The 16,734-nt window shown below is 44.1% G+C and overlaps 1 long non-coding RNA gene across 1 annotated transcript in view; it reads right to left on the bottom strand.

The window, feature by feature from the left end:
• Positions 1-16,367, bottom strand: part of LOC122466505 — a 58,730-nt gene extending 42,363 nt beyond the window's left edge. Inside the window, exon 1 of the long non-coding RNA XR_006292098.1 lies at positions 16,316-16,367. This is a non-coding gene — a long non-coding RNA (uncharacterized LOC122466505). The remainder of the gene's footprint in view (positions 1-16,315) is intronic.
• Positions 16,368-16,734: the final 367 nt, after the last annotated feature.

Below are 16,734 nucleotides of genomic sequence, written 5' to 3'. Positions count from 1 at the left end.
GAAACTAAACAAAGCTGTACCTTGTTGCAACATCAGAGTTCTGAAATGACTCTTAAAAGGCTTCATTAATAATAATTAACTTTTAATACGTTCCCAGTTTTCTGAGAACAGTGTATGAACCACCAATTCTGTCAGAACCTAATCATCCACAGCCAACTGTTGCTTAATTTTTTGCACATTACCATTTGCAAACACAACTCAGAAATAATTTCAGCATACAATGCAAGGCATGGTTCAATATTTGCCAACCTCATTTGGTCCTTTCAGAACATTCTTTGTATTACAGTGAATGTGGCATTTATTTTCTGTTATTGTAATTTTGAAGCTGCGCCAAGATATTGCTTAGTTATTGCTATTAACATTTATAACGTGGTAGAGCCGAAAAGCTCACAGGCTGGGCCTGATTCTGCTAGACATTGCATGCACATTTGTCTCTTTTTAAAGGCAGTGTTATAGCTCTGCCAGCACCCCTCAGGAGTAAAGAAAAGCTTGTTAGGGTCTATGAGAGCTCTGTAATTCTGCATATTAGTTTCCACAGTAAAGTAAGTAGCTGATACGATTTTAATGACTGTTTTGCATTCATAACTAAAGTTGTTTTTCTTTCTCCTTTTGTACAAAATTGCAATCTAGAGAAGCCTGTCTGTGGAAGGTAGGGCATCTCCCCAGCAGAATTCTGATCTAACACTATGTCTCTGACATAATTGTCTCCACTCTGCTCTACAATCTGTGAAAACTTGAAAACCAATCCTAACAAGACTATGGATAATTTTAAAACCATAATCCAGAATCTTCCATTTCAAAACCTCGATGACCACAGCATTTATATTTCTCTACGCAAACACGTGCGCCCAGAGGAAAACATATATTTTTGTTGTCTGTATTTAGAAAGCTAGTGATCACTACCACAATCTCAATAATCACTACTGCATATCATTAATTTTACCTATGGAGTCTAAAATGGCATGTTAGTGTTACATTCTTTAGCCTTTTCAAATGAATCCCAAACGATAAATTATCTAAGAGGTATAATTTAGATATAATTCTTGACTGTGAGCAAGGGACACATCAGAAATGTATTGCATATATCCATATATCTTATCCCTCTGTCTGCCAACCTAACATGTTTGTCACCTCAAAAAGTAAAATCTACAGAGTAGCATTCAAGAAAAGATGCAACAATATTAGTAATTCAGAATTCTATTTTTGTAATGCAGAACTCCCAAGAGTGTAATCCCTCCTTAGGTCCAGCTGCTGCTTTTGGTAGCAAGAGACAGGAATCTTGCCAATATGATTTTTGCAAAAGGGAGAGGTTCAAGAACAGTTGTGTTTGGAAAGACAGACAGGGTAGAAAACCATGAAAAAATTTTGAATAGATTAAATTATGATTGAGTATAAATCCTGCCTGTTGATGCCCAGAACATCTGTTGAGGTTCACTTAACACTAATTTGCAATTCATTCTAGAGGCAAAGACTAATATTTTAAGAGGGTTGTGATGGGTCCGGCACCGCAGCGCCCCTTTGTGGCAGGGGTGGATGAGGTGTCGGGGCCTCACCACTCTTAAGTTCCCATACCCGTCCCTTTAAGGGCGTCCCAATGTGGCTCAATGGCCGGTTTCCCCATGCTCGCCCCTTGGTTGGAGGACCTAACAGTCTGAGTCCATGTGTCGCGCCCCAAGTATCAGGGCAGTGTGGCCCAATGGCCAGAGTCCATATAACTCGCCCCGAGTATCACGGCAGTGTGGTCCAGGCTTTCATCAGGTTCTCCCATGCCCAGGCTCCCAACGTGTGTAGCCATTCCCGTAGTTGGAGGATATATTGAATGGATCCTCTGACTCAGGTCTCCTGCTCTTCCCACGTTTCTTTCAGGAGATCTACTATTCCCTGGGGTCTCCTCCTGTAGAGGAGTTCAAAAGGGGAGAACCCTGTGGATGCCTGTGGTACCTCTCTCACGGCAAAGAGGAGTGCTGCGAGTAGCTTATCCCAGTGCCGGGGATCGTCATCCACAAACTTTCTCAGCATGGCTTTCAGGGTGCCATTAAATTTCTCTACCAACCCATCCATCTGAGGGTGGTAGAGGGAGGTCTTCAGTGCATGGATATTCAGCAGATGGCATAATTCCGCCATCAATCTAGAGGTCACGTTAGTCCCTTGGTCTGTCAGTATCTTCCATGGCAGGCCGACCCGAGTGAAGATCTGCTTGTTGGTGATGATTGGGGCCGTGGTGGACTGTAATGGTACTGCCTCTGGGTACCGGGTTGCATAGTCAACCATGACCAGGATGTGCTTGTGGCCTGAACTGCTCTTTTACAAGGGTCCCACCAAGTCCAGGCCAATCCGCTCATAAGGTGTTCCCCATCACCGGCATGGACACAAGGGGGGCTTTCGGTACCCCCTTCGGGCTGGCCTTCTGGCACTCTGGACAAGAGGCGCACCTCCTGATGAATGCCTGGCCAGAAGAACCTCTGGGCTACACGTTGTAGTGTTTTCTCCCTCCCCAGATGCCCGACCCAAGGTACGGAGTAAGCCAAGTGGAGCAAGTTCCGCCGGAACCGCCTCGGGACCAACAATTGGTGCAGTTCTTCCTTCGTCCAGGGTTCCTGGACCACCTGATAGAGTAGGTATTATGGATCTCAAAGCGGGGGCCTTGCTGCTGGTGTCGGGCGGGTCTTCCTGCCCCGAGGCACCTGTCACTTGTTCCCAGGCCCAGCTGAAGGTGGTGTCCCCCCTTTGTGCTTCTAGGAAATCAGCATCGATATCCAGCCATCTCTGGCTTTCCCTCACCCGGTTCTCCGTCAAGGCCTGGCCTCCTTTGTCTAGCTTGGGATTCTCTGAGGGCCCCTCCAGGGGGGTGTCTGGTGTGGCTTGGCTTAGTAACCCCAGTCTTTTGGCCCGCCCCCCTCTTGGCCGCGCCGGTCGGGAACCCCACTCTTTCAGGAGTTCAGTGAAGCCTGGCCAGTCGCAGCCCAGAATCACCGGGTAAGCTAGCTTTGGAGCCACCCCAACCAGGCACCGCCCTCCCTGCTGCACAGTCTCGAGCCACACCTAGACAGTGGGATAGGGCTTCACATCTCCATGGATACACTTCAGGCATATGGGGGTCCCCCTGGGGCCAATGGGTTCTACCAGCCCCACCCGGTTGACTGACTAGCTACACCCGGAGTCTACCAAGGCCATGGTCGGCATCCCATCCACTCTCACTGGTACAAGGATCTTACCCGGTTCCCACCTCCGGGCTAGTTGACTGGCAGCCCAAACCTGTCCATAATTACAATCCATGTACGGGCATTCCCTCTGGAAATGCCCTGCCTGTCCGCAATAATAACACCGCTCCCGTTTTCCTTCTCCGGGTGGGGTGTCCTGAGGGATACTCTGTCTTCTCAACAAGTCATCTTGGCTCCACATGGGGTTCACCCTGGGGGATCCCTCGCAGCGCGGGTCGGTGGGGTCCCTGAGGGTTGGGCATATGAACAGGGGCTCCCCCACTCCGCCTTATGGCCCCCCCTTCCCGGGGCTGGGTTCCATCCGCCTGAGATCCCCCCTTTCGAGCTGGCCTTCTACTCTCCCTCCATGAACAGGTAATCCTCCATTAGCAAGGTTGCCTCCATAAGGGTCTTCAGGCGGTCCCGCTGCACCCACTCCCTCTCCCCCATAGGGAGGGTCTGCAGGAATTGTTCAGAGCCACCGTCTCGGCTACTTGAACACTCGTTCAGTGTTCTGGCTCAAGCCACCTCCAACAGAGGTCACGGATTCGTTGTACCATGACTCGTGGTCTAGCCCCTGGTATGTATCGTTCTCGGCAGAGTCGCTGGCAGTAAGTCTCGGGACTGATGCCAGTTTGGTCTAAGATGGCTGCCTTGACTTTGGAATAGTCCAACGCCTCCTGGGGGTCAAGGTTACGATAAGTGGCTTGCACGGGGCCTGTCAGGTAGGGGGCTAGTATAGTGGCCCAATGTGGTGCAGTCATTGGATGGCGGTGGCAACCCTCTCGAATGTCTCGAGAAAGGCTTCGGGGTCATCTCCGGGCCCCATCTTGCTTAAGCACACCGGTAGCCCTCTGAGGCCATCCCCAGCCCCGCCCCCGGCTGCTCCCAAGGAAGGACTTGGTGCATGTCCTAACTGCGTCGTCATCTGCTGGAACAACCACTCCTGGCTGGCTTCCTGTTGCGTGGCCAGCTCATTAATCAGCTGCTGCTGCTCCTGCTGCCACACTGCTTGCGGTTGCTGTTAGACAGCTAGTTGTTGGAGCAACTGTGTGTCGCTGCTGCTGCACAGCCTGCTGCTGCTGGTTGTCCAGCAGCCACTTCAGTAGCTTTTCTGCTTCCATCCTGAGTGTCTGGGTCCTTACTTCAGGCCCTGATCAATGCCCGCATTCTCCACCAGTTGTGACAGGTCTGGCACCGCAGCGCCCCTATGTGGCAGGGGTGGATGAGGTGTCGGGGCCTCGCCAGTCTTAAGTTCCCACGCCCGTCCCTTTAGGGGCGTCCCAATGTGGCCCAATTGCCGGTTTTCCCTTGCTCACCCCTTGGTCGGGATAGCGGGACCTAACAGTCCGAGTCCACGTGTCACGCCCCAAGTATCAGGGCAGCGTGGCCCAATGGCCAAAGTCCCTCTAACTCGCCCCACATAACAGGGAAGTGTGGCCCAATGGCCAGACTCCATGCAACTCGCCCCGCGTATCAGGGCAGTGTGGCCCAATGGCCAGAGTCCATAGCCTTCCCCCTCTCAGGCAGGGAAGTGTATCCCAATGGTCGGACTGGTAGGGAGACCCGGGCCCGCCCTCTCCACCAGGTCCCGACCCAGGGCTCGCCTATTAGCGAGGTTCCCCCCGTGCTTGGCTCAGCGGGGATCCACCCGCAATACGCCGAGTGTCAGTGAAGCTTTAATGCTGCTGGTCTCTAAAGTTCCCCTGGGTCACTTCCTACCCTCAATGTCGTATTCTCCATTCCGGGGTGAGGGGGGGTCCTCCAGTCCATCCCCTCCTGTCGAGACCTCCGTCTGGGAGGCCGGGTGCGTCCCAGCTTGGCTGGCCCCAAGATCCTGGAGCATTGGCTGTCCCTCCTCAGGAGCTGGCTGGCGGGCGGGCGGGCGTGCCTCCTTCTCCTCTGGTGGTCAGCCCAGACTGAGCACCTTTGCAGGATTTTATACCTAGTCTCCAGTTGGAGCATGCCCAGCAGGGCTTCCGGGGTGGGGCTTCCTCTGCCAGAAAGGAAGGGTTAACCCCTGCAGTACCAGTGTGGGGCCACTCTGCCCCATCACAAGGATCATGTCCCACTTATTCAGTACACAAACTGAATGGCGTGCAGTGAATTAGGCAAAGGTCCATTAACTAAGTAAGTATGGAAATACTGAACAATTATGTCAGTCTCCACACACCATCCAACTTAGACTCAGTTCCTGTGAAAATGATGGCATGGGATTCTCTATCCCTTGTATCTGCACAAAGGGCAGTTTTAAGAATGAACAGGCAATCTTAACTTTGGCAATTCCGGACTTAAATGCAACACATGCTAGTTTATACTTATGTTTAGGACTAGCCTACACTGTTCTGAATTCTTCCATAGGTAGTAGTATTCCCATATAAAAAGATCAAAACTTCATATCTAATTGAACTATGAGCATAAATACCAACAACCACTAACGAGAAAACAAGAATCACAATAATGGATGCCTAATGTCAGAGCGGTACAAATAGGACTGTTGCACTGTAGCATGAACATTGGCCATTTTGATTCACCTACTTGCTTCAGAGATGTTGCTCGGATGATAACTTTGACAATGCTAAGGGAATATACTTTAACCATTATTTTTGTTTAGAGTTGTTTAAGGAGCTGCAAAAGAAAAAAGCTTGTATGCAGAAAAGGCTTCACTGTTTTAGTTGCCTGGCTTAGAATTTTCTGGCATAAGTTCAATATTCCAACTCAGCTAGCTAAGCATTAATGCAAATGTATTCATTCATATGAGACTTCTATAACAGTATAATATGAGACATTTTCCCATACCTCTTAAGTAGCCTGAATTTCCTGACATTAAATTGTTTTGGTAGTTTGTCCTACGACATTTCTAAGATGTTCCACACAATTTCCTCCACTGCTGTCATCCCTCATGCATGCTGCCACCACCACCACCACCACCACCATTTGGCTGACTCCTTGGGTAGGTGCACCTCTCTCCCATGGACTGTGTGCAAAACCAGCTAAGTATGTTTCTCTACCTGCCTGAAGGGCTGGAAGAACTCAGGCACTGTGGAATGGCATGGATTAGCACTCCAACAGCTCCCACTATTTGTGTTCTTCCCCTGTCACCATGGGGCCCAGTCCTGCTCTTTGTTTCATCAGCAAAGAGTGAAGCTAAATGCCGGTTAAGTTGAACAAGCAGAACTTTATTAAACTCTGTGGACTGCTCTGTGCACATGGCTGAGTTGCTTTCAGCCTAATTCCAGCTATTCCCCTGGGTGTTGTCTCAATAACAGCCCCTCCGGGGAACATGGGCCCTCTGATTCCAGTTCCACTGATCATGGTACACTATTTTCCCACAGCTCTATACGACTATGTTTTTTTTCCTCTCATAGAGACTGGCAAATAAGTAAGGGAAGCTTGTTGGTTGCCAATGCAGTGACTGGAGAAAGGCATACTCTTAAGAACATTGGAGGGCACAACTGGGAAAAATGATATTTCACAAGTGGTGTCTCATTTAGGGTCATTGTCCTTAATGTCCCTTGCCAATGTTATTATAACTTCTGCTTTAGATCAAACAGCAACTGCTTAAAATGTCATTTAGATTAAGGCACCAAAAGTACTATTGCAAAAATTTAAGATAAAAATTAGCTACAGCAAGAAGGCTGCAAAGCTATACAATATCACAAGCAACGTATCTTGAAGATTACTCATGCAAGTAATCCCATTGTAAACAAAGGGGACATGATTTGGACAGTGGCCTCTAATCAGTGAATAGCACAATCTAATATACAAATTCCAGATAAATTTGGACTTAATCTTATACCCACTGAAGTTAGTGGGAGCTTAGCTATTAGCAAGACTGAGACCTTAGTCTTTAAAAATCAACTTTGATTATTGAAATTCAGAATAGGAGAAATAATCCAAAACATTAAATACAAAGCACATAGATTTCTGTAACAGAGTAAAATGAGGTCCTGGCTTCTGCCGAGGAAAGTGCCTTATAGAGGGGAGAGAAGCGGGAAGGAGAGGGAGGAAGAAAGGATTGTTGATCTGTTTGTTGCTTTTTAAAAGCAAAATGCTCATTTTTAATTAACATTCACACTGATCTTCAGTGCAATAGATTAATGGAACTATGTTGAAATCACTTTAGAAGTTTCACTTTTCAAAAGCTTTTTATTCAATATAGATTCACAAAGGCAGAGAGCAGAAGAGGGAGGAGGAGAACAAATGCACAAGTGATGTTTTACCTTTGTCATCTCTTAATTCTTCACTGGGCCAAAAGTTCAGTGTGTAGACAGAAAATGAGACGGTCATTAAACATGGGTTCAAACTGGTTTAGTAACACCATCCTTAAGCAACTCCTCATGTGTGCGCTCGGGTGAATGTGCTCAGTTAAAATAAGATTTGCCCATTCTTCAAAATGACAGAGCAAAAATCATGTCTGAACTTCATTGAGATCAGGGTTGTTTTCCCCTACTATTGCTGGCAGGATTTCATCATCTTCTCTCTGGGGCTTTACAGGTAACACAGCCCTAGAGTAAAACAGTGTTCATAGGAAGCCCCAGCTCTCATGGGAGCATGGCTGGGGATGCTGGTTGTCCACAGTCATGTTCTGATTGCCTGGCTGGGGTTTGCTGATGTTTTATCTCGGCACCAACTCACAAGAGGCAATTTTGCAAAATAGAGACACACCAATCCCCACTGGGAATTGTTTTGTTTTGTTTTACTGATTTAAAAATCTCAGTTGAAGCTGTACTTTCCCTTCCATATCCATTTCAACTGCCTGAGGAACTCAAGTACAATTCACTGTAAATGGTGTGTGGTTTTAGGAAGGAGGAATTAGGTTAATTAAAAACACATAGTAAAACTAACTGTTTTATAGCACTTCAGTTGCCTATGAGGACAAGGAAGGGCCCCTGCCAAAAACTTTCAATATTGACTTAAAATGGGTTCTTTTAAACATTAATATTTTCCCATAAGGAGAGAAAAATATTTTCAGTCAAGACTTATGTTGTATGATTGTATAAGCTCTTATTTTGATGCATCAGTGCAAAGAGTAAGTGTTACAAAGCTGTGTGTGTACTTGTCTATCTGATAAGTTGAAGAGCCAACATGAAAAATTTTATCATGCACCTTCAATCACCTCGCATTGCCTCTGCCCATTAATCTACCTTTCTAGAAAATAATCTAACATTGCTATTGTCCTGGTGCGCCCTAAGGCTTTTGGGACTAAGAAGGGAACTTCCCTGCTGCTCTGAAATAGCACACATTTCTTAGTACTAAAAGCCCCTGCCATAAAACACTTTAAAGTTTTGACTTTTTTAGGGGGTAGAGAAGCGCCATTTTAGGTCATCACAATACAAGATACATACAGGATATGTTTTCTAAGCGCTCAGTTAGGACAATCTGCATAACTCATGTATGGGCTTCATCACATGTGATTAATACACTCACCACAAATTCATACCAAAACAACCTTTATATGACACCATCCGTTCTATATACATATACATTTGCATAGTATGACATATGAAAAACAAATGCCAACTTTTCATTTTAATTGTAGTTTGTTATGCCATTCCCATTTCTAAATGATAAAATGACATATGTTGATATCCAATGTAAGCTCCAAATCTACAGCAGTGCACACAACAAGATGGCATCATTCTATTTTGTAGCAGAGCAGAAATCCATCACACCCCTCCCCTCTCCCCCACCGCAGCCGGAAAATAGCTGCAGACAGCTGGTACTAGCCCTGCCCCTCCAATAGCCTGTATTGGTCCCCTCAGTGCACACCAGAGCCTAGTGTGCCACCTCCAAAATCATAGCCATGTTATGCATGGAATGCACACCCATAGGGTGGCTTCCTAGTATCAGGTACCATACCAGTTCCACTAGGAAGGGAGTCTCTGCAGCAGCAAAGAAAGTGGGGGGAAGTCTTGCCCCAGAGAAGCATTGCCAGGAAAAAAAAGAAAAAACTGAGTCCCAGTTTTCAAGACAACAAATCAGGCTAACAGAAAGAGAGGAGAGGAGAAAGTTAAACGATAAATGCCAAGGTCAGTTTTGTTATGATGGAGAACTGATCATTTCATTACATGTATTTTAGAAGTATACTTCATTTGGGTTATCTATTTGTTCTTTTTAAATGGATGTGGCATCTCTGATTCTAATACAGACCTAGAATACCGTTGGGAGTTTGTAAGCTACAGTAATGGTTTGGGGAAACAGTTATTTGTTTGTTTTTCAATTTTCCTCCCTGGGAATGAAGGTTCAGATGAGTTAGGATGTAATCCCGAGAGCTAACAGGTGCTATCCCTGACTGCATCTAGCTTGGTACTTAATTTTTCTAGCTGTGGATTGCATGACCATTATGCATTTGTGTGTCCTTGATAAAAGCTCATTGAGACAGCACATTGGACTGATTGTTTTTCCTGCTGTCTTCTTAAATGTAGTTTGAAGTTACCAGTAAGTGGTTTAGTTCTTTCAATCAAGATGGCTGAAATTGCCAGTATTTGGAGCACCTGATAGTTTGATGCTTTTGTGAATGTGTCTGTTGTCATGGGAATCTTTTATCCTTTGCACCCACTGAAGGTTACAATATCTATGGGATGTTTTGGTTTTATATGTAACCCTTCTGTTTCCATTATCCTTTCTCACACTCACTGAAATCCTGTAACTTGGATAATAAATGTTGTTTTCACTATAGATATATCTCAGTGCTGTGATATTATACAAGAAGCTGATCCTCAATTGCATCATAAAAGCTGATATGGGCACTGTGCCCTTGAACACAGCAGACCAGGTATTACTGTGAGTGTTCAGTGGATAAGGGTCTGGACACTATAGGGGAATGCTTTAAATGGCACTTGGGGTCTGAGGTGCACCTATTGCTAACCTGCTAGGCAAAAAGTAAGGGCTGACATAGCCCTGAGGACATTGGGTGGGAGTCAGAGAGTTGACACCAAGTTAAGCTCAACCAAGACTTGTTTTTCCTGGAGTTGTGGGGAGCAACAAGGTGACTCAGTCCTGGGTATCCCAAGAATCATCATACTTGTCTATTTTCATGCTCTCCCGCATCCCTCCACTCCGTCATTGCTAGATTTGACACCTTTTGTTTATGTCTCCCAGTCCTGTCTCTGTGCCAATCTATGTCCCCCTAAAATTCACTTCTGCCATGTCAACTATGAAAAGTGAGTACAGCACCTCCCACTGCCACAAAGTAAGAGGCTGACATGATTCACACTTGGTATGCAGTCCATATTTGGACTCACCCTCCAAATTCCAAGCCCACATTTTGAGGATATAGCACTTAACGGAACCTCTCTCTGGTGCTGCTGTAGAGCACAATGTTTTGGTGAAGACTGAACAAAGTGCAAAGTGTTAAAATTATCTTTATATTGTTAAACCAGTATTAAAACTGGCTGGACCTTTCTTACAGTCTTGTGCCTCAGGGATCTTATAGTGACAGTAAGTGAACAGTTTCAAAACACAGGATTTTTTTTTAAAAATTACTAATATGGCTGTCATCATTACTAGACTCAGAATGATGTGCCAAATGCAATACAATTATAATCAGAAATGGATTCAAGCTTTGTGGCTTGAGGCCAAGTGTCTTCCAAAGTTTAGAGTTGCTCAACTCTGAAATTGTAGTTTGGGTACATTATTCTTGTTTCTCCCCTGTCAATACATAGCAGATCACAGGACTTCGTAGGTTAATTTCTCCTTTGAGAAGAAATTGGTGACATGGGGTCTGGGCATTGTCTTAGTATAACTTGTTAATTGATACTATCTACACCAGTCCTTTAACACAAGTGGTCAGAAACAGCATACAGGCAATGCCCTTTTCAGGGAATCTCAGACAAAACACTAATGCCCAGTTCCCCAGTGAGCAATTCTGCCTCAACAATTCACTGTACTTCAAGGGATTAAAATGGATAGCAAACTCTCCTGCTGCTTAAACAACTTCCTAAAGAGAAACAAAACAAAAAATCACAAAACACAGTGTTTCCTCAAAGACTTAATGGTTGCACGCCAACAAAGGGAACTTGTAAAACTGTTACACAGTGCAGTTTGGTGACACTGACTATAACATCATCAATCATCATCTTAGATTTATATTATGTTAACTCTCGAATTCTGATGAACTTGTGCAAGGTGTTGTGCAAACACATATGAAGATATTTACCTGCCCCAAAGAGTCTACATTTCAAGTTCTAAAACATTTCAGTTTCTTCTGAATGAAGGGGCTTCTTTTCTCTCAGATGAAAGGACTGAACAAACTGGGGACACTTTAAGCTAGCCCTGCCCCTGTTTCAAATAATTATTCCTGTGTCTCTTTATTTCAACAATATTGTCTCAGATTCCAGGCCTCTGCTAAAAGGAAGCAGGAGAGAGTACAAACTAAAACAAATGCCTTCTGTCACCATGCAAGTTAAAGACCCCACCCCCAAGCCCACACATATTTAGGGTTTTTTTATGCTCCCCTTTCCCTCTATTCTCCATTTTAATACACGTAAATGTCCACTTCATAATGTGGAACAAAATAATGATGGTTCTCAATGAAATATAAAAAGGAAATGATTTCTAGACAAAAGAATACTTTCGTACATCTCAAAAAAGCGTCTCGCCCTTTCACATATCTGTTTTCTAATTCAGATAAATATTTTTAGAAATGAGCTTAAGTTATCTATAACTGAACAAAACAGAAACAGGAAGTTACTTTGGCTAAAGGCTTAAACATAAAAACAGACACCCCAATTTCAACCTTAAGCTCTGTCATAAATATAAAGGGAAGGGTAAACCCCTGTAAAATCCCTCCTGGCCAGAGGAAATCTCCTCTCACCTGTAAAGGGTTAAGAAGCTAAAGGTAACCTCGCTGGCACCTGACCAAAATGACCAATGAGGAGACAAGATAATTTCAAAAGCTGGGAGGAGGGAGAGAAACAAAGGGTATGTGTGTCTGTCTATATTTTGTCTTTGCGGGGGATAGACCAGGAATGAAGCCTTAGAACTTTTAGTAAGTAATCTAGCTAGGTACGTGTTAGATTATGATTTCTTTAAATGGCTGAGAAAAGAATTGTGCTGAATAGAATAACTATTTCTGTCTGTGTATCTTTTTTGTAACTTAAGGTTTTGCCTAGAGGGGTTCTCTATGTTTTGAATCTAATTACCCTGTAAAGTATTTACCATCCTGATTTTACAGGGGGGATTTTTTTTATTTCTATTTACTTCTATTTCTATTAAAAGTCTTCTTGTAAGAAAACTGAATGCTTTTTCATTGTTCTCAGAGCCAAGGGTTTGGGTCTGTGGTCACCTATGCAAATTGGTGAGGCTTTTTATCCAACATTTCCCTGGAAAGGGGGGGTGCAAGTGTTGGGAGGATTGTTCATTGTTCTTAAGATCCAAGGGTCTGGGTCTGTAGTCACCTAGGCAAATTGGTGAGGCTTTTTACCAAACCTTGTCCAGGAAGTGGGGTGCAAGGTTTTGGGAAGTATTTTGGGGGGAAAGACGTGTCCAAACAGCTCTTCCCCAGTAACCAGTATTTGTTTGGTGGTGGTAGCGGCCAATCCAAGGACAAAGGGTGGAATATTTTGTACCTTGGGGAAGTTTTGACCTAAGCTGGTAAAGATAAGCTTAGGAGGTTTTTTTCATGCAGGTCCCCACATCTGTACCTACGCGCCAACGTTCTCAGCCACCCCAGGACTGACTGAACGGGCATACCACTCCATTGACACAGGTAATGCTCGCCCAATTAGAGTCCAACCTTACCGGGTGTCTCCTCAAGCTAAAACTGCTATAGAACGGGAGATCCGGGATATGTTACAGATGGGTGTAATCCGCCCCTCTGAAAGTGCATGGGCATCTCCAGTGGTTCTAGTTCCCAAACCAGATGGGGAAATACGTTTTTGCGTGGACTACCGTAAGCTAAATGCTGTAACTCGCCCAGACAACTATCCAATGCCACGCACAGATGAACTATTAGAGAAACTGGGACGGGCCCAGTTCATCTCTACCTTGGACTTAACCAAGGGGTACTGGCAGGTACCGCTAGATGAATCTGCCAAGGAAAGGTCAGCCTTCACCACACATCTCGGGCTGTATGAATTTAATGTACTCCCTTTCGGGCTGCGAAATGCACCCGCCACCTTCCAAAGACTTGTAGATGGTCTCCTAGCAGGATTAGGAGAATATGCAGTCGCCTACCTTGACGATGTGGCCATATTTTCGGATTCCTGGGCAGACCACCTGGAACATCTACAAAAAGTCCTTGAGCGCATAAGGGAGGCAGGACTAACTGTTAAGGCTAAGAAGTGTCAAATAGGCCTAAACAGAGTGACTTACCTTGGACACCAGGTGGGTCAAGGAACTATCAGCCCCCTACAGGCCAAAGTGGATGCTATCCAAAAGTGGCCTGTCCCAAAGTCAAAGAAACAGGTTCAATCCTTCTTAGGCTTGGCCGGTTATTACAGACGATTTGTACCGCACTACAGCCAAATCGCCGCCCCACTGACAGACCTAACCAAAAAGAAACAGCCAAATGCGGTTCAGTGGACCGAAAAGTGTCAGAAGGCCTTTACCAAGCTTAAAGCGACACTCATGTCTGACCCTGTACTAAGGGCCCCAGACTTTGACAAACCGTTCCTAGTAACCACAGATGCGTCCGAGCGTGGTGTGGGAGCAGTTTTAATGCAGAAAGGACCTGATCAAGAATTCCACCCTGTAGTGTTTCTCAGCAAAAAACTGTCTGAGAGGGAAAGCCACTGGTCAGTCACTGAAAAAGAATGTTACGCCATTGTCTACGCTCTGGAAAAGCTACGCCCATATGTTTGGGGACGGCGTTTCCACCTGCAAACCGACCATGCTGCACTGAAGTGGCTTCACACGGTCAAAGAAAATAGCAAAAAACTTCTTCGGTGGAGTTTAGCTCTCCAAGATTTTGATTTTGACATCCAACACATCTCAGGAGCTTCTAACAAAGTGGCTGATGCACTCTCCCGTGAAAGTTTCCCAGAATCAACTGGTTAAAATCGTCCTTGAGATGTAGAAAATATTGTTAGTCTTTATGTACTTGGTAGTATATTTAGAGATGCATGTGTCTTATTAACTCTGTTTTTCCTAGAGCTCCAGGAAGAAATCCCAGCCAGTGTTTCACCCTAGCTGAGATTTGGGGGGCGTGTCATAAATATAAAGGGAAGGGTAAACCCCTGTAAAATCCCTCCTGGCCAGAGGAAATCTCCTCTCACCTGTAAAGGGTTAAGAAGCTAAAGGTAACCTCGCTGGCACCTGACCAAAATGACCAATGAGGAGACAAGATAATTTCAAAAGCTGGGAGGAGGGAGAGAAACAAAGGGTATGTGTGTCTGTCTATATTTTGTCTTTGCGGGGGATAGACCAGGAATGAAGCCTTAGAACTTTTAGTAAGTAATCTAGCTAGGTACGTGTTAGATTATGATTTCTTTAAATGGCTGAGAAAAGAATTGTGCTGAATAGAATAACTATTTCTGTCTGTGTATCTTTTTTGTAACTTAAGGTTTTGCCTAGAGGGGTTCTCTATGTTTTGAATCTAATTACCCTGTAAAGTATTTACCATCCTGATTTTACAGGGGGGATTTTTTTTATTTCTATTTACTTCTATTTCTATTAAAAGTCTTCTTGTAAGAAAACTGAATGCTTTTTCATTGTTCTCAGAGCCAAGGGTTTGGGTCTGTGGTCACCTATGCAAATTGGTGAGGCTTTTTATCCAACATTTCCCTGGAAAGGGGGGGTGCAAGTGTTGGGAGGATTGTTCATTGTTCTTAAGATCCAAGGGTCTGGGTCTGTAGTCACCTAGGCAAATTGGTGAGGCTTTTTACCAAACCTTGTCCAGGAAGTGGGGTGCAAGGTTTTGGGAAGTATTTTGGGGGGAAAGACGTGTCCAAACAGCTCTTCCCCAGTAACCAGTATTTGTTTGGTGGTGGTAGCGGCCAATCCAAGGACAAAGGGTGGAATATTTTGTACCTTGGGGAAGTTTTGACCTAAGCTGGTAAAGATAAGCTTAGGAGGTTTTTTTCATGCAGGTCCCCACATCTGTACCCTAGAGTTCAGAGTGGGGGAGGAACCTTGACAAGCTCTAATCAGGAAATCATTGTAACTTTCAATCTTTATCTTGAACAGCCAACAAACATCTCATTTTTCTTTTGCAAATTGATTTTAAAAGATGACAAATCATAAAAGTTTTATTTATATAAATAAATTGTACCATCATTTTAATTGCCCAAAGTCAAGTGATCCACAGGCCCTTTTATAATTATGTAGATGTAGGGGGGTTAAAAGCTACAGTGCGGAATAAAGGCACTGCAGGTGTAGAGTTTAATGTGTTGCTAATTGAGTAGTGGGTGAGCATAAAAAGGAAGCACACAGGGTGATTATAGGGTTTTTAGTGAATAGAACAGTGCAAGTGCTGAACTCTATAATCAAGAATAAAGAAAAAACAAGTTCACCTCTAATTTTCTGTGCTACAGTCTTTGTTACACTCATGCTCAGAATGTAAGATTAGAATTTGTGCTCATGAAGTATCCTACACCACAGATTTAACTGACAGATTCATCTTTCCATCAGGCTTATCTGGAGATGCAATTTACAAGCACGAAAAAGGAAAACAGATTTGAGAATTTTGCTGAACCTCATATTGCACAGTTCTAAACTCTAGTTTCATGTTCCATCAGATGTTTGAAAAGATGTAGATGAGAAATAATGAGATACAACTATAATCTAGTATCGTTCCAAGCAACTCTAATTAACTTAGGCATTGTCCTAAATATCGTTCTTCACATTTCAATTTGAAGACAAATGTATATTGCCCATATTAAGGATGGACTAACTGATTACTAACTACAGAGCTTATTAGAGTTCTTCCAGTAACTTCACTTTACTTCTGAAAAATAAAGTGATAAACATTAGTACTAAAATCCTTGTGTATCACATAATTAGAAAAACCTTCATATTTTACCTTCTGGAGTAAGATCCTACTTGAAGCTTTTTGTATTTTACATGTGTCCTCAGAATTAAACACTAACCTGAAACAATTTACATCAGCTTTTAGGCCCTTAAGAAATTATTTATTCACGAACATGTTTTGAACTGCAGCCACCATAAACTACCTTTAATAATCTCACACCAAGCTTAAATTCGCCAAGCTTGTTGCAGAGTTAGGGTTGACCCAGTGCTCACCACCTCTGGACAAATCTGTGGCAAAAGAAGAATGGAGTAGATTAACAGATTTTAAAGTCAGAAGGGACCATTAGGATCATAGAGTCCTGCATAATACATGACACAGAATTTCACCCATAATTCTTGCATGAAGCTCATAATGTTTGGATCAACAAAAGTCCGTATGCTGACCCAGTAGATTCTTCTACATGAATCAGGCTTTTTAACCACATCAGGCCTGATGCAAACCCAATAGAAGTCAAAGGGAGTCTTTCAATTGACTTCAGTAGTCTTTTGATCAGGACCATCTACTCTAGTGATGTGGGGGCTACGTTAGACCCAAACCGTGCAGATCTTAAGGAATACATGG

Source organism: Chelonia mydas, chromosome 7, assembly GCF_015237465.2.
Source record: "Chelonia mydas isolate rCheMyd1 chromosome 7, rCheMyd1.pri.v2, whole genome shotgun sequence".
NCBI lineage: Eukaryota > Metazoa > Chordata > Testudines > Cheloniidae > Chelonia > Chelonia mydas.
This window is presented reverse-complemented; position numbering and strand designations above follow the sequence as displayed.